This window comes from Sus scrofa, chromosome 6 (assembly GCF_054392235.1).
Source record: "Sus scrofa isolate SSC_HxYL_T2T_F1_AM1 chromosome 6, Sscrofa_HxYL_maternal_Yorkshire_Landrace_v2.0, whole genome shotgun sequence".
NCBI lineage: Eukaryota > Metazoa > Chordata > Mammalia > Artiodactyla > Suidae > Sus > Sus scrofa.
Window position 1 is genome coordinate 27,282,940 of NC_139388.1, and position 19,204 is coordinate 27,302,143.

The following is a 19,204-nucleotide window of genomic DNA, read 5'->3' on the forward strand; positions in this document are numbered from 1 at the left end:
TAGGCAACACGCAATATCCTTAGAGTAAACATAATGGAACTAGAATTCTCTAGCAGCTTAGAGCAGAGCGGGACATGGAGGACACTCAGAGTCTAGCAGGGAAGGAAGGGGTCGGGGGAGGAGCCAGACAGCACCTTTCTCCCAGGAGGACACGGGAGCCAGTCCATCTTTCACACGCTGCTGCGTGATTCCTCTATACCACTCCTGCCACTCCTGGTTTCAAAGCATTGCAGGTCTCCTTGGGTTGGCCACTTCTGCTTTTAACAGCAACCAATCCTGCTTTGTACAAAGTCCTGCGCTTACATGGATCATCACATTAATATGCAAATACAGAAACATAAAACAGAGAGGCTAAGTTAATGTACCCCAGTCACCCAGCTTTCAAAGCTTCAAATGCAGGCAGTCTAACTCCAGGGCTTCTGTCCTCACCACCTGCCCTGCCCCCATCTAGGGAAGGCCTTTCTTAGGTGAGCTCAGCTGGCCTTCAGCCTCACCTGGGGCAGCTCCTTCCAGGAACTGACCGTTTTTTGCTCCATTCACCATAGGGTCTCACTCTTGCCTATCTTCACTCCCGCTTTTGCCTTGCACAGAATGCATTTGCTTCTTTTCTTCTTTATAAACTTCTCCTTCTCCACTATGGCCCTAACAAAATGATTCCCTCCTGATAATTCTTCTTCCTTTCCACACACACACACACACACACACACACACACACACACACACACAGACACACACACACAGCTCATCATGGCACCATCCTTGCCAACTATTCAACCAGTCTGCCAAAGTTTCTTAAGCATCTACTATGTTCCAAATCCAGGTCAAGAGACTAGAGTACAGACAGCAAGGCTGTTATTCCTGCAGGACTTGCATCCAAGGTTAGAGTTAAGAAGTAAACATAAAAATGAACTGCAAACAATTAGTGGTAAATGATGTAGAAATTTAAAACCATCAATGAAACACAATGAATCGGGTCTTTTTCTTGGGACCCCTTTAAATCAGCTATGATGCTAAATCAGTATTTGCAGAATGAGAGGTATCACCTACTGCGTATAATCTATTAGCCATTCTGGCCTTAAGTCCCAGGATACCTCAGTGTTTTAGGGAAGCATTACATTTGCCTGCCACCCCCAATCCCTGTGAGCTGAGGGAGAGCAGAAGCTCTGTCATCTGCCTCATTTATAGCTCCTATAGCACTCACTGCATAATTATCTGCATTTGCTACATACCTTAAACACAGAGACCCAGACTTGAACTTTGAGGGACGTCATAAATCATAGGATGTGAGAGCCAAATGGAAACTCACCGATGATCTAATCCAATGATTCTGCCTTCTGTGTTTAGCAGAGACTGGGTAATTACCAGATACCCCCAAAGGTGACTGCAGGGGCTATGGCAGGTGAGGGCAGCCAGAGTTGGGGGTTCTGGGATCCCCACATCTTCCTTCTTTCTTCCATTTAATCCAAAAGAGCTCTCTCTCTTTTATCCATCTTAGACATCGTAGGGCTGGGAGTAAGATTTTATTGACAAAAATATGCATGAAATTCACAGACAAGAGGGAAAAAATAGAAATAATGAATCCAGGAGTTAAAGGACTCCAAATTTTTACAGAACCTCATGCATGTTCTGTGCATGATTAGATATAGGCAGACAGACTCTACAACGACAGATGCCTAGAGAGCAAGAGAACACACACGTGACGTGAACAGGCTGCATATTCCATAGCCAGTGGCGGTGGGTTGAGGGAGTGGAAAGAGGAAGGTGTCACAACAGTAATGGGACGTGCATTCAAGGGGGGCAGAGGTCTTCCCGGCCCCACTGTTCCCTCACTAGAATTCTGCCTTCTCTACAGCTCCCACCATTCATTCATTTACTCTTACTTTCACTTACTCCGTGCCTACATATTAAGCAGTTCTGCATGCCAGGCTCTTTGCAGATAGGAACACATAAATTGAAGACCGAGTTAAGGTGAGACAGAAAGGAGGGGGAGGGAGGGAAGATGGAAAGAAAGATGAATGGAAGGAAGGGAGGGAGGGAGGGAGTGGGGGGAATATCATAACTGCAAGGTGAGCTGGGGTCCTGACATTTCCTGCCTTTCATCCCCAACACACAGGGACGGATGGCTTATCAAAAGCAAATGCAGTCACAGAGGACACAGGCAGAGGAGAAGAATGAGAAGAGCTCCCCAAATAAGACACAATGAGAGGAAAGGAAAGGAGAGATGACAGCACGCTTGGATCTATCGGACTGTCTATTTTTAGTGGCCTGAGGAAGATCCTCTCCAGTGACCTTGCCGAATCACGATGCAAACAGAGGTGATGAAAGCTCTCTCAACCTTCTGTTCCAGGTCAGCTCATCACCAGATCGCATCTGCAGCTGCACCCCCTAAAACCCCACAACCTCCTTCAAGGACCAATCCTAACAGGTTTGACCTGAACAAGAGCAAATGGACTTACCGCTCCTGTTTTCTGCCTTCCTAATTATTTTTTCCTGGAGAAGTTTTTAAAGACCAGTTTAGCTTTCCTAAGTACTTTGTTTCCAATGTTTATTGCTTTGGTTGTTTTGCCTGCCAGTTAAATGCCACCCATTTTCAGAAATGAGGAAAATGCCCCTGGCAATTAGGAAAAAATGATTGCTTTTAAGGGCATCTTAACTATTTAAATTATTGAAAATAGATAAAAGGACAAAAAAAAATCTGATGTTGATTAATTCTAGGTTTTTCTATGCATGTCTCAAGTGTTCTTTTTTTCATTAGGGAAACAGCATTTGAGCTTTAACAAGCTGACTGATATGAAATAACCGACTTGAAGTACGGGAGCTTCAAGGTACTACAAATCTTTTATAATCCCATTCTATTTCACCCTGATTCCCAATAAGAACTATATCTTTTCTATTCACATAAAGTCAAAATAGCCTTCTTGTAAGGATATATTTTTAAGGATGATTTTTAAGTAAGACACAGTATACACACTGCATGAAATAGCAGTCCTTCCCCAAAGCTGAAATTATGTGAATTATAAAACAATGTGGAAGAACATGTTGGAATATTTCAGCGTGGTTCGTTATGATATAAAATCTTTATTCCAATTACAATGATGTAAAAATATTCCTAAATTGAATACAGGAAGGGAGGAGAAAATGACAATTTATTTGTCAGAGTGAATGAATTGTGAGTGTTTTTTTTTCTCCCTTCTTCCTCATTTCTTATATAAATTTTGAAAATGTTATCTGTCCTAGACATGAATTTTGTAATTTTATAAAGTTTCATTATACAACTCAAAGTGTCTCTACTGCAAGGTAGACGTATGAGCCAGCCACACTCAAAGTGAACTAGTGGTCTGATAACTGAAATCCCTGCAATTTCCCGTACAGCCAAAAAAAAAAAAAAAAAAAAAAAAACCAAAACAGCAACCAACAAAACAAAACAAAACAAAACCCCCAAAAAACTGTTCTGTCAAGAGATACCAAAAGAACCAGCCAATTTATTCCAAAATAGAAACAGGAAAGGGTTTATGATACTAAATAACTGAACCAGCGAAGTGTCAAATTACATATTGATATCATCCATTTGATTCTAAAATACTCTCGGGTGTGGAAGAATCCAAGAAGGGAGATCAGCAACTACCAAAAAGCTAAGGTGAAAAGACTATCCCTGAAGGACCCCTGCATTTCATCCAGGTGTTCACACATACCTGCTGACCACCTAAAGTGGACCTGGGGCTGTGCTGGGGACCAGGGACCAAGGGGTGGGCAAAATTAGACTCTGCCCTTAATGAGCTTGCATCATCATCTAATTTTAGCTGTTCTTACCTCAAGCCTCAATAGAATGACCCAGATCTCTTGAGATGTGCCACCTAGCCCAGATTATTAGCCAGAAATAAGGAACTGTGCTGTGATCGACACTAATGCCCTGCAGATCAGGGGTGCTAAGTTCAAGCTGAGACTTTGATGCTATGCAACCCTTGGTGAATCCCTTCAACACTCAGTTTCCCCATCTAGACAATCAGGAGGCGAGCAAGTTGAATGTCTTAGGATGCTTGATGCTCAATTTATTCTTTGAGGCAACAAGCTCTTTTGTACTTAGAGTTTTCAGAGACTTCAAAACTAAATCTATGAACAGAGATTCCAAACAATCATGTATTATATATTTGAAAGTTGCTAAGAGGGTCGATCTTAAAAGTTCTCATTACAAGAACAAAAATTTGTAACTATGTGAGGTGAATGATGTCAATTGTGGCAATCATTTTGCAATACATATATAATCAAATCATTATATTGTATGCCTTGCACTGGTGCAACATTATATGTCAAATATATCTCAGTAAAACTGGGGGGAAAACCTTAATCCAGAAGCAACATGGGGAGAATATAGGGCACTCTCATTCCCACAAAAGCAAACACCTATCCAGTAGGAAAGGAAGGAAGGAATTCAGGGATTTGGTGACTGTGCTTTCCATGGGAAAGTTTTAGAGCATCATAAGCCTGAATTCAAATCCTCTGCTTTGTAATTAAGTATGTGACTTGGAGCAAATGGCTCAACTCTGCAGCTTGGTCGGTTTCCTCGTGGGAAAAGTGGTGTCTCTCCAGATCACTCTGAGGAAAGGAGGTGATACAGAGACACTTGACACCACTCCCCAGGCACACAGAGATACTCAACAAATTTTACCCACATTGAAATGATGAGTGAGCAAGAATATTATACATTGGAAACTCCTGCTAAGACTGAATCTTGTTCACTTTTCTGTGCCCAGCACCTGGCATAGGTTAGCCCCATAGAAGATGCTTGGTAAAAAAGTAAATGTTAACTCTGATTAATTCATACTGATTGGAAGCTCTGATTGGCAATTATGTACATACGATTAATTAAAAATGAGAACACAGATTGGTTATTACTTTATAAATGCAGGGGTTTTTTTTGGGGGGGGGGAGTAGCTTTCAAAAATGCAGGAAAAAAAATGGTGCTGAAAAGGTCACAGACATGGAGATACACCAACATAACCAACCTCCCACGTGGCCTCTGAGATCAGCAGAGGCAAAAGCCAAAGGCATGAGTCATGGCCCAGCAATGCGGCAGCAGGGACCAGTTGGAAGCATGTGCTGTCCCAGTAACTGTCCCGAATGAGCTCTCCATTCATTGAACACACAGTTCAAAGGGTCCTTCCCTTTGGCAGAAGAGAAGCAAACAGAGCTGACACCAAGAGCAGAAAATGTGAACACCCATGCTCGAGAGAAAGTCGTCCAAGTCGAAAATGAAAGGAGATGGATGCAGGGAGACCAGCATCATGTTCACTATCTTCCCATACAAAGCCACGGGACCGCTGTCCAAATGCAAAGTCACGACGTGGCAACGGAAAACGCCAGCTTTCATTCAGGCAGCTGCGCAACACACACACACACACACACACACACACACACATGCATATATTATTCCACATGTACATATGCACACTCCAAGGAGGTAGAAAGGACTCTAAAATGAATCCCCTTTGAATCACAGTGAACCAACTGTTATGATCCATTTATTTTGATGAGCAAGTGAAACGCAGTTGCTCCTGTAAGTAGGTCAGGCACCAATTGGTAGTCAACTCCACAGACCCCGGAAGATTTAAGGAGGAGGAGACCAGACAAAGACAAAGATGGAAAGAGTGCCCCAAGCGCGTGTCCCCAGGCACCGAAATCTGGCACCAGGGCCCAGCCCACGCCAGTTCTCTCACTGACAGAATCAACTTTCGGAAACTCCCACCACAGGATCAGCGGTCCAGGCTGAGCCTCGAGCTCTGGCAGTGGCAACACCCAAACTGGAATCAAAAACAAGCCCTAAATCAGATAGAGATCAGGCTCCACTGAGCTGATACAGAAATAGCACCGGGCAGACAGGTGCAGAGTGGACGGCTGCTACTGTGCGGGGGCAGGGTGTAAATAACACAGGAATGAGCTTGTGTCCAGGAAAGCCAGTTCCCTTTGCCGGGACCTCTGTGCCACCATTCCCATCCCTCGTCCGGCTGGCCAGTGTTGCTGGCACCTGCACCCAGGCTGGCAGATGGAGAGGCCAGGCGTGTTAAATCCAGTGCCTACTCACTCCACCAGCACGAAGGTCACCGAGCAGCAGTTGGCCTCCTACAGTCTTCCTTGAGAGGCAGGATCCAGCCGGGACAGTGTCATCTCCAGGACACCTTCTCTCCTCCATCTGAGGACATCTCTGGTGGGAACTCCAAAGGCTGCAGGGCCGGGAGAGGGTGCGGCCCAGCTTTGTACAGAGTGGCGGCCTCCCAGGACAGCCAGAGAGGCGGCCCCAATCCCTGGCACTGCTGGCAGCCCTGTGAATGAGCCACTGTGGAGAGACACACACCCACTGCTAATGAGTCCCACAGACACCAGCGGGAGAGACAAGAGCCAGGGCTGCTGCAAAAGCAGACATGGGGGCGGGGCAGGGCCCGGCAACACCCACCTGGCTCACAGGTACTGCCAGCATAGCAGGGAGACCCTGAAATATTTGTCTTCCTTCCAAATGAAAGGATTTTCTCCCCCCGCCCCCAGCCTAATTAAAAAGAAAATGGCAGCCATACTTTTATGGACCTTATGAATCTTTTTTTTTTTTTTTTTTTGGTCTTTCTGTCTTTTTGCCTTTTCTAGGGCCACTCCCGTGGCATATGGAGGTTCCCAGGCTAGGGGTCCAATCAGAGCTGTAGCCACCAGCCTATACCAGAGCCACAGCAATGTTGGATCCGAGCTGCATCTGCCACCTACACCACAGCTCATGGCAATGCCGGATCCTTAACCCACTGAGCGAGGCCAGGGATCGAACCCGAAACCTCATGGTTCCTAGTCGGATTCGTTAACCACTGCGCCACAACGGGAACTCCTTTTATGGACATTTTTAAAAGGCAACTACCATGGTCTATTACTCTCATTTCATTGTTTGAAAGAGCATTTTAACATAAAAAATGTAAAAAGGGACAGATTTTCAAAATAAAAAGACACTTGGCAACCTAATACTAACACATTGAAGGAAAAAAGCGTGCATACAATTGCTTTAGAACTTTGAATACCATGTAAATTCATTTTTCACTATTTTATTTGTAGATTTGCAAAGTAGTAAAGAGAGCAGGTTGTGGACCAGTTGTCTGGATCTGTATGCCACCTCCCCTAGTTACTACCAATCAGACAACGTTAGTTAGACAAGCCACCTAAGCTCCGCATCCCTCCAGCTCTCCATCTCTAAAATGGAGATGAAAACGGTACCTCCCTCATAGGGTCCTTGCAAAAATTAAACAAGGTCATTCAGGTACTGCCCTCAGCATACAGCGAGCCCTCGATAAATGCTGCCTACTTTGATCATTAACATCATCATTCGTGCGATCTGTGTTCAGCGGTGGAGCTGAACTTGGAGCTTATATGTTCAGGTTATAATAGTACATTCTTTGTGTATAATCACAGATATGGAAAATCCAATAATACAGAAATATGAAGACCAAAATGGAATCAACTCAATGCAATTTCATTTGCTGAAATTTCAGAATATTTAGAAAAAACAAGAAATCAAAGCTCCTAGACCTTCCCCAGCCTTTTCTCCTGCCCTCTCCCACAAGGATCCAGAAAGGAGAAGACTGCAGATGATATCCAGGTAACTTTAAATGTTTTTTTGATTTGTTTATTGGGTTTGTTTTTTGTTGTTGTTGTTGTTTTTTAGGGCCTCACTGAGACATATGGAAGTTTCCAGGTTAGGGGTCGAATTGGAGCTACAGCTGCCTGCCTGCACCACAGCCAGAGCAATACGGGATCCAAGCCACGTCTGCGACCTACACCACAGCTCATGGCAATGCTGGACCCTTAACCCACGGAGTGAGGCCAGCAATCGAACTCCCATCATGACAGATACTAGTCAGGTTTATAACCTGCTGAGCCAGAATAGGACCTCCCTAATTTTTTTTTTTAATGTTTTTAAAATATTGCCTTAAGTATTGCTTGTGTTGATCACTGCATTTTGGGGCACTCAAATTTTAAAGCCTATTGAGTAAGTGACTCATTCACTCATTCCTGGCCTTGGCTGGGAGATAATGAGCAAGTCACCTGGGGATATCACTAAAATGCAGATTCTCCTCCAGCAGGCTGGGAAGAGGGGGCTGAGGCCCTGAATAGCTAATAAGCGCCCAGGTGATGGCTGTGAAGCTGCTGAGGTTTGGGACACCAGGGAGAGGACGTCAATACCTGAGCTTCATTTTGGTGTACCTCTTTGATGTCCTGGTTGTTTTCAGACAACTTGGACATGCTTTCATTATTCATGGGAACCGCTGCTGTTAAATCTGCAGCTAAGTCCTTGGACCCGGAGGCAGGGAACATTTGTTGTTCTGTTTTGTTCTAAATCAAACAAATAGAATAAAGCAAATACCCATCGACGCCCAGTGACTGCCCTTTGGGGAGCTCATTTAACTTTCTGTTTCCCTTGTTCCTCTGCCTGGTGGTGGAAGCAGGGGCAGGAGTGTCGCAGACGACAGGATGGGGCTGTGCATTGGTTAGCACTGCAAAAACACTTAGGCCCCAAGGGGAATACGTGGCTGATGAGACTAATTAAACAGCACTAGTTCAACATACCCGGATCAACTGTCTTTCACTGCCCTTCACTAAAACTCCAGGGAGGAGCAAGAGCACAGGTGATGATGGTTCCTGCACAGACTAGCTGTGTGACCCCTGGCATGTGCCTTAATCTCCCTGAACCATCCTTTTTTTTTTTTCAATCTACAGTGTGGTCCTCATGGGATTGTCACTATGAGATAATTCATATAGATGTTTGTATGATACATGAAAAATAACATTACTTTTCCCAAAGTCCAAAAAAACCACCCCAGCAGTTAACGAAAAACTCCCATGGATGTACCTTTGTTTCTCATTTTCACCCCTCTTTCCAAGTCCAAGCCCTTCTCAGAATGTGTGTGTTCAAAATGCAGAAATTTTTGCAGTGATATTAAAGCACCTTTCATCTTTGAGTGGAAGAAATGGTTAATATTTTTATTAAAAGGCATGTGTTGGGGAATATCCTTTCAAAAGGAAGAAAACACCCCTGAACACACACACACACACACACACACACACACACGAGTTTACCCTTCTCCTCCTCATATCCCACACCCCCTAGCACAGAGCACTGTGTCCCACACGTGGTGGATCCTGGTGAACCTGAGCAGATTGATTCCGCAGAAGGAAAAGCTTTGTGTGTCTGGTGATCCGCTCCTCTCTCCACCATTTGGGGGTGTGTGTTGCCAGACTGGTCTGCCAGCCCGACAAGACTAAAGAGAAGGAGAAAAGAGGACTGGAATAAATGGCTCTCAGCCATCCCTTTAATTTTCACCAAAGTCCGAAACAGAATATCCGATAAGCTTGCTTGTCTCTGAATGAGACATTGCGACTCAGGCAGGGGATTATAGGACTCCACATGTGACAGTGGCCTCTCAGACAGCACTGTCCAAAAGCCCTTACCCACCCTCTGTGTAGCGGGGAGGGGGACTCTTCATCAAATCCTGCTTATGGGACCATCTGTGCCCCTGCCCATGTAAACAAGCCCCTCGGCTCTCATTCAAGCATTGTTGCAAATAGTGTCTTCTGGATACTACTCCTCCAGGCTGTGGGCCACTGCAAAGAACCTTTCTTCCTTCAGAGATTTCTCTGTCTCAACAGGATTTATGATGATCCCTTGGCAAGGATCTTTGAATCACTGGCTTTCACAGTATAGCCAAAAGGGTATTTCAAGAGAAGCTACCTCTAACAAGCAATACAGCCTTGCAGATTTATCTCTCTTGGTGAAACAGGCACAGCCTGATGCTGCAAGGATACCAGCCCTGGCCAAGGTACTACTGCAAAGCCAGTGAAGACTACATGGCATTGAATGGACCAGCTCTGTCCCAGATAGCTGTGTGATTTTGGGGCAGCTGCTTAACCTCTCTGAACAAGCAGTCTCATCTATAGAATGGAAATGATTAAATCTTCTTCATGGAACTGTCATGAAGGTTCGATTGTTGCTGTGAGATTATTCATATACATGTACTTTTATATACCACATAAATAGTATCAGTACCTTTCCCAAAGTCCAAAAAAAAAAAAAAAAACCAGTTGAACATTAATAAGAAGTCTCATAGATGTACCCTTGTTTATAATTTTTCCTCGGTGTGATCGAGCACATGGGGTATTCACACCTGGTTTATGTGGGGCTCAATTTGCCTAATATTTTTGGTAAAAGAGGTGTGGTAGAAAGAAGGGGCATGGACTGACCACCTAGAGCCCTGCCTTTGAGAAAAGCTAGGAGTTGCTGGTCCCAGCAGGATGAGATTTGTACTCCTTGCCTAAGAGCGTTTGCCAACAAGCTGCCCTCCCCCTCGAGGTGCAGTAATTGCATTTGAGCTAGAGAAGCATAAATCCTGCCTCACCACTTGTTAGGCTGAAATTCCATTTGCATCAATTCTAGACAATTTTCTTTGATTTATCTCCTACAAACCCCTCTTCCAATTCTTGCATCCCAGATCAAAAGGCATGGCTATCTTTGCTTGTTCTTTTCTCATTTACAGGGTGAGGCCAACAGACCAAAAAAAGAAAGCCCTCCTTCTCTGGGGCTCACCAAGCTGCTTTTCACCTGGAGAAGTCATCAATAACCTCCGTCCATGGCTCACAGCCTGAAAAAAATACAGAAGATGGGTGGAGAAAAACATGGAGACAAAAATAGCTCTCTCTGATCCAGCCCATCCTTGGAGAGTATGGTGTTCCTCATCATGCAGAAACTTGGAAAGAGAGCTGTGGTCAACCCCATTTTTTAAGGGGCAACTAAGACCGAAGAGAGTCTCATCAATCACCGGCAGAAATCTAGGGAGCATCAGAGGCGTGAATGGACCCCAGACCTGCCTGACTGAACATTCCGTACACTTTGCATAGCATCACGTTATTTCTAAGTGGAAAAAATACCCCATTGGCTCTCATTCCTTAGCAAATACTCTACGCAAATGTCACAAAGAAGTAAAGGTGCTGGCAGGTGTAACTTCTGACTCTACCATTCCAACATATGAACACGTGAAAATCACTTAATCTCTTTAAATGTCAGTTTTCTTATCTGAGAAATAAAATGGGTATAAGCATCTTTAGTGATGATTACACAGGGATAAAATGAGGTAATGGAGCCAAGAGCCAGGCATGATGTAGAAGCTCATTATGTGTGTGTATCTTCCTTTCTCAGCTCCAAAAATAGGTATAAACATTTATTAATATATATTAATATATAATACATATATTTATTTTACCATAAAGTGCACATGTGGCAGAAAAGTGAAAATATAATGTAAAGAGGATAATTAATAACAATAGAAATGAAGCTACTGCATAAGCTAATTATATATGTGGTACTCGAATGCAAAAACACAATGGCAACTGAGAAAAAAAAGGAAAAATAAAATTAGCAAATGCTACATCTCACCCACACAGTATCCTAACGAGTTTCTTGCAGTGAAGACAATGAAAAAGTGAATTATGGGATACCTTAAAAGGAACTGTACAGGTTTTTACAATCAACACAATGCACTTAAAGGAGGAAATCCTTTTAAATTAAATATTAAGTCATTGTACAGCTATAGAACTCAGCAATATCAAATTTCCCAAATATTTGACGGAATAGATAAAACCGCTTAGAGTTCACTCTTCTGCTCATCTCAAGATGTTGCAGCATCTTACCTCTTCCTAGCAAGGATAAAGTCGACTTTTCTCAAATATTTTCACTTCAATTTTGGTTGCGTTCTCTGTGTGCTTAACACTCATGTTCACAGCATTCACAGATGTGGAAACAGAGAGACATTTAGTTCAAGTGTTTCTGAAGCAGAAGGTGGCGATTATGTTGATCCTCTGATCCTCGGACTATAATTACTTGCTTGAGAAAACCCAACCCCACCCCTGGGGAGATGCATTATCACTGAAAGCAAATTATGGCATCATCTGTTCATTCCAGAAATTTCTTACATATATATATATATATATGTGAACATGTGTATGGATAGATAGATATAGATAGAATCTATAGTTAGATCTATATAGATATACTCTGACAATACATAAAAGTCAAAGAAATTTCTCCAACACTGATAGTGAAATCTAAAAAGCTAAATCTGTTGGTCTTTGTTTACAAGATTTTACAGTTTCTTGCCCTCACTCTGCTGCTTCCATGTAGACAAACAATTCACAGATTCCTGCTAGGGAGTAAATATGCATGTATTTATTGAGCTCACAACCTCTGCCTTCTGCCTGAGATATGTGTTATGTTAGTGTTCCTGGTGGCAGCAGGCACATTAAATGTAGCAGTGGGGATAGAGCATCTTTGGTATTAGCATCAGCAAAGACATCACAGTTGCCCAGTACATAAGGGGGACCCCTGCCTGCATGTACCAAAATCCATGGATGCTTAGGCCCCTAATATAAAATGGTGCACTATTTACATATAATCTACACACATCCTTCTATATACTTTAAATCTTTTCTAGATTACTTATAATACCTAATATAATGTAAATGCTATGGAAATAGTTGTAAATACAATGTAAATGCTATGGAAATAGTTGCTGGCATGTGGCAAATTCAAGTTTTGCTTTTTGAAACTTTGTGGAATTTTTATTCCAAATGTGTTCAATCTGCAGTTGTTTGAATCCACGGATGCAGAACCCGTAGGTACCGAGGGCTGACTGTGTCTCTTATCACGCCATTACCCTAATGAAGGCACAGAGTCCCCCAAGGAATTCAGTGACTCTCTCACTGAAGTACAGTTGTAAAAAATCCCCTGCCACACTGGAAGAAACACATTTTTTTTTCCAGAACTTCACAGAAACTTTTTAGGATGTTATCACTCTCAAAATATAAAGAATTCCGGTGTAATAGACATTTTGATTAACAAGCCATCGAGCATTTCTCAGGATTTTTGCTTGCTGCTGGATTCCTGCTGGATCTTGGACTAGAGATTATGGGGCAGGAACGCAGAGGGCAGTCTTGTGGTGGCATCCACGAATTAGCCACTCAAACTGAGTCCAGAACCTTCTAGCACAAGGGAGAAAACTAAACGAACAAAGCGAAACTAATACCATTCAGGGAACTTGGGGCAGAGGCTAAGCTAGAACCCAGGACTTCTGACTGCTTGACCTTAAGCAATGTGTCACCTCGCTGTTCTTTGTCCCCAAGCTTAATGAGAGTTTCAAAATGAACACCCACATGTGTTCAAAATCAACAGTGCCGCAGCCCCACATACCAACATTTTTCCGAAACTGGGAATGGACCGAGTCATGAGAAGTTACAGAAGTCGCCACCTTCATGAATGCTGACAAAGCTTTTCACAAGCAAGGACCTGGTGAAGTTCATTCAGGTAAGCACGATGACTGATCACTTGCTACCTACCAGGCACCTGGGGTATAAAGGCATACACATGCGGTCTCTTCATTGGCTGCAAGTGGTCTACAATCCTTAGTGATGACTAAAAGATAACCAGGAGGATGGAAGAGCTGCTATAGGGTAGTTGGTCAGGAATAGCCTCTCCAACAAATTTACTGAAGGCTGGGAAGCCTCCGAGGACAGGAAAGAGTTAACTGTGGGGAAAGAAATAGTATTTTTAAGTTTGCATTTTTTTTTCCCTACCATGGCTTTTTGAATTTTATCATAGAGAAAACATTTTATTTTTACCCCCCAGATGTTTCTGAAAAGCACTTGTACATACATTTATATGAGTGTTTTTACTTTGATTTGTGTAATGAAATTTATCTTACTCTGTTTGTACATGTGTTTGTTTTCCAATCAGCTTTCAGCTGTGAGTCTCCTAGACTTTGTGATTAGGTTTCGAGGCTTAAAATCCTTAGGGTGGTGTGCAAATGGAATGATTTTCACAGCCTGGTATCGCCCACCTTTCTGAATTCCACTTAGCTCTGTGCCCTGCAGAGTGCATGGTCCAGTCACACCAGATCAATTTCATCCCTTCAACATGGCAGGTACATTTATGCTTCTGTCACTTGCACAACACACACTCCTGAAGGTCCCAAAATGACCTTCCTTCCCTTTTTCAGGGGGTAAATTATGTCTTTAAAATCCATCGCTTTTCTCCAGCTTTCTTTGCCTGACTCATCAAGCGGAATTAATGGACCAATCTCCTGGAAACCTCTCTTTCCTTTGTATAATTCTCTCTTCACATTGCATTATGATCATTAATTCAGTTCTTAGGGTTATTTATTGATATTTATCTAATTATCAGATAATGCATATTCAGCATCAAAATTTTGAGAAGTAAAATGTATAAATGATAAAATAAACAATTCCTTCCAAACATTTTCCTCCTATTTTTAGACACAATTGAAATCTTTCTTCTACAGCACCTGACTTCACCACCGCTAAACATTCTTTGTGACTCCTGCTTCTAATGGTAGTGTAATTGCCTGTCAGGATGAACAACAAACTATATAACCATTCAACCCCCTACTATCGGGCTTTTCAGTAGTTTAAACATTTTCTTATTATAAGTAACAATGCAGCAAACTTAATTGTGCATTAATCTCTGTCCAGATACTTGTGTATTCTCATAGAAGGGATGCTTACAAGTGAAACTGCTAGGACAAAAGAGGTGATATTTTAAACCTCTGTGTACATATTGCAGATTATTCTCCAGGAAAGATATTTTAATTAACACACCCACCAGCAGGGTGGAACTATCCATTACACTCCTCGGTCCCATTATGGTAGCAGTTGCTTCACACACACATTTTTTTAAAAGGTGTAAACCCACTGTTGCTTAAATTTCTCTTTCTTTGAATAGCAATACAATTGAATTTTTTCTGTGTGTCCAGTCACACATCACGTACAATTCTGGGAACTGCATGATTAGGTCTCTCCCCTCTTTTCCATCGGGGTAATGGTATTTTTCTTATGTATTTGCAAGAGCTCGTTAGTCAAATATTAAAATAGTTCTTTAGATCCTATTAATTTTGAGTATTTCCCATATTTTTTCTTGAGTCATAATTTGACATATTTTTAATATGTAAAAAGTTGACAGTTTAATTTGTCCATTCTTATCTCTGTGATTTTTTTTCCTGTATGGTTGTTTCTTCACACGCCTGGCTCCCTGATGTACCATGACCTCCATTAGGACAGGTGTCCTACTTTATTTATCTTTGTGTCTCTAGCATTTTATGGAATGGCAGAGCTCAGAATATAGTCATCCCTTCATAAATCCTTGCCAGACAGAAGTGCGTTGTATTTTCTTAGTGAAAGTAATCTCTCAAATGACTTGCTCTTATATATGAAAATGCACATATTTATAATTTATATATATTGAATATATTTCATATTGGATAGTAATGCATATATACACCTCTGTACTCATGACTCTAATATTTCTCTTAAACACTTAAATTGATCCATCAAACCACATATCCTGAAAACTGGTATGAAAATTTAATGGCATTGCAAGGATGAGCCACTTGGCATAATGGTGATGCTAGGATGGCTCACAAAGAGAGGTGGGGAGAGTATCTGCTATCGATCATGATACGATAGAGCCTAGTGAAATAGTGGATGACTTTGTCTATCAGAGCAAAATGTGATTTCCCTGTATCAAACCCCAGAACATCCCAAAGGGAATCTGAGCACTTTTTGGCATTTTCCAATCCATAAAGACCTCCTATCACCAAAAATCTTCAGTCTAGATACACTCTAAAGTAAAACTTGTTGATTTCAAATGGCTGTATAGTTTACCGATGTGTTCTGAAATCAATTTGTGTTTAAAATGTAGATGTTACTTGTAGGGTGAACATAGAAGAGGTCTGAGGAAACGTCACACAGTCTCCGGAGCATTCCCAAGAGGGAGGCGAGAACAGGGAGAGAGGAGCTGATGACCTGCTTTATCCACGTGCTGTGCCCAGGGCCTCCCCTGCCGTGCCGCTTCCCATTTCGGTGGGAGTTCGCCTAACAGTCTTTCACCTTCCCACCTGGATGAGGTCCCACTCAGAGGCCGTGGGCAGGAGATCTCCACCCGCTGGAGGAAACTCCGGGGCTCCTTTTCAGAAGAGTTCAACATCCGGGCTATGACAGTTTAACTTTCTTCCAGAGGCACCCTGATGTCTGGCCAGGTTCCCAGCTCAACTGAACTCTGCCTGCCGCAGTGACGACTAGGAAACGCGCCCTTTAACAGGTAATAGCTGTGTGGAAATGAACGCACAGGGACACAGGCTTCACCCAGGGTGCTCTGTGGCCAGTAGGACCACTTAAGACCAGCGAGACCCTCATCAAAAGGGAGGGAACGGCTGGCTGGAAACAAGGGCCAAGCAGTGTGTGAGCGCAGTAAGGAGCATGAAGACCATCCTTCTAGACAGTCGGAGAAGCTGTTCAACTTCCCCCCAATATCCACGCCAGAATCATGGCTCTTTCTTGCCTCAACCCGAATGTGAAATGAAAAGTGCAGATTCAACTACATTTTAGTGAAAAGAGGCCCACAGGGAGGAGAGAATTATTGGATAGTAAGTTTAGAGTATCATCTCCTTATATCCATTGATCTAGTCATTTATTCATCCATCCATCCATTCAAAGCTTAACACCCAATTAAAGGCAGGATACACAGACAATAATAGAATGGATGTTGGTATCAGGAAGATCTGAGTTTAGGCTGGAGTCAACCCACAGCAGCCTGGAAATTTTGGACAGGTCGCTTAACCTCTATAAACTTCATCCTCTTCACATGCCACACAGGATAGGGGCACTGCAGGGGATCAAACGAGAAGGGACATTAGGGTCCCATGTAGTAGAGCCCAGCTGGCAGTAAATGCTCCTTACAGAAGATTCTCTTTTCATGGGAAAGAACACTGTGTCTGTGTAGTGAACGTGGCTTCCATGAGCTTCTAAGTGACCTGACCCTTAAAAATATCTAAATGAGATCTTGCTTTTTCTATTTGGACAAGTCAGACACTGAAGCCCCAAAGCTTTGAGTGTCTTTCTTGAACTACCCAGCACCTATTTTCCAATTTGGGGTTTGGGTCGAGGTTTGTCTCACTGATAATCTTGTGCTCTTTCCAAGGTACCAGGCTGCCTGGTTCAAATCAAGGCAGTGAGATGTGGAAAGGGTGAGAGACAGTCTCTCTCCTCACTCAACTTCCTAGTGAGAGAGGACATGGAAACCAATCAGAATCAACAATAACACCCAACAAGGTAAGTTTCATCCTGAGCCTCAGCAGCACAGGAGCACCAGCGGACTTTATGAGGTAAGGCCAGGGAGCCACACTGGTTCTGACTCATTTTTGAAGTTGGATATTAAAGGGAGGGGGAGGAAGGGGGATGGACTGGGAATCTGGGGTTAATAGATGCAAACTATTGCCTTTGGAATGGATAAGCAATGAGATCCTGCTGTAGAGCACTGGGAACTGTAGCTAGTCACTTATGATGGAGCATGATAATGTGAGAAAAAAGAATGTATACATGTATGTGTGACTGGGTCACCTTGCTGTACAGTATAAAATTGACAGAACACTGTAAACCAGCTCTAAAGGAAAAAAAAATCATTTAAAAAAATAAAAAATAAAAAAAGCTGAGAAGAGTGTGTCTAAATGGCAAGAATGGTAAAGGCTGGCTGTTAGGTGAAAAGCATCCCAGGAGAATGGAAAACTGGTATCATACCTTTCCTGTTCAAACCATACTGGCAGCCAAATCATAGCTGAGGCAGGCTTCTCTTTACACAAATGTTCTCACAAACAGTGGCAAGGGGATGATAGAAATGGCATATCAACATCCTGCAACCCCTTATAAAGGACCTAAGCACTGGCATGAATGGTGGCTAGCACCACAAAAGGAGAAATTACAGACATTCTATGCCTTCAGAGGGGAGTGCATACCACCACCTAGGAAGTGGTCCCAGCAATGAATAAATACAAAAATTGAATCTGAATCTGATTACGACTCTCACCCAAGGTCCAATTTTCAGAAAAGTAAGAGGACACAGGGACATTCTATAGCAATACTTCTCAAGCAGAGGCAATTTTAGCCCCTAAGAGACATTTGGCAGCATCTGGAGACGTTTTTGGTTGTCACAGGGGCGAGGGGATGCTACTGGCATCTAGTGAGGAGAGACCAGGGATGCTGCTAAACATCCTATAATGACAACCCCCAAAATAAAAAAAAAAATTAACCTTCTCAAAATATCAGTAATGCTGAGGCCGAGAAACCCTGTGTTATAGGCATAATGATTTCACTTCTTCAGTGACAAGCAAGGAGTAATGGAGGCACCTACAGATTAAAATAAACTGGAAAGGACTACCTAAAGATAAAAATGTGAAAGCAGGCAAAACTACATTATATGTCTGGAGGCTGTGTGCATTGGCAATGTGAAGGCAATCACCATACAAGTGAGAAATGCTTATGCACAGGGAATGTCTGGTACCTTTTCTGCCTCCTTATAGGGGTAGAGGTGGTTTAGGGTTGCTCACCTTGAAATAATGCACTCAGCTGCACAATTGTCCTTGTGTTTTCTCTATTATATCTAACAAGAACAGAGTTTAAAATAATATTAACAACACAATAAAAGCCTTTGTTTTCCCACTCTGGCTCAGAGTTAATTAGCTTATAGCTACAGAACTTTTTAAAAAGCATCACTGATTCTTTCAAGCGCATAATTCCCCCCCACCCCGTGTTTCCCACAGGTACTTAAAAAATTGTTTCTAACCACCCCCATTGCTTATTTCTAGAAAATACCAGCCAATGTGGTAAAGTACCAAGCGGAATAATAAAGCATAGGTGCCCTGAGTCAGATCACCTGAATTGTTGCTCTGTTCCACCTTAGTTCACCCAAGCTCTCTGATTTGAGCTTCCTCCTCTGTAAAATGAGATTAGTAACTCGACCTTTCTCATGGGGTTGTTGGAAGTATTAGCCAAAGAATTTTGCTTATGATAATAAGCATAACGATTATAAGAAAAATATCTACATTATCTTAAGAATATAGCATATTCTTAACTAGATGCTGAAAATAGTTCCTTTTGTAAAATTGAGCTCTTGGTTAATTGCTCACGTGTCTATTTAGCAAGCATTGACCATGCGTTGAAACCAGTCCTGGAGGCTAAGAATGAAGACAAGTCCAGTCTCTGTCCTCTCATCTTTCACAGGAAATCCTGAGGTTCTATTGCCTCAAAGATTCACTTAGTTCTGTTTTATTACTGAAACTCACCACTT

At 42.6% G+C, this 19,204-nt stretch overlaps 1 protein-coding gene across 15 annotated transcripts in view; it reads right to left on the minus strand.

Moving 5' to 3' along the window:
• The window catches only part of CDH11 (cadherin 11), a 152,405-nt gene that overhangs the window by 100,302 nt on the left and 32,899 nt on the right, over positions 1-19,204 (minus strand). For 3 of the 15 annotated variants that reach the window (XM_084958344.1, XM_084958349.1, XM_084958346.1), the window contains one exon: positions 13,408-13,595. The exons of 10 other annotated variants lie outside the window; for them this stretch is intronic. The gene's annotated coding sequence lies outside the window, so the exon portion shown is untranslated. Of the gene's footprint in view, positions 1-6,079; positions 6,277-13,407; positions 13,596-15,791; positions 16,191-18,464; positions 18,518-19,204 lie in introns of those variants that run through there. 2 more of the 15 variants (XM_084958348.1, XM_021093363.2) reach the window with 2 other exon arrangements.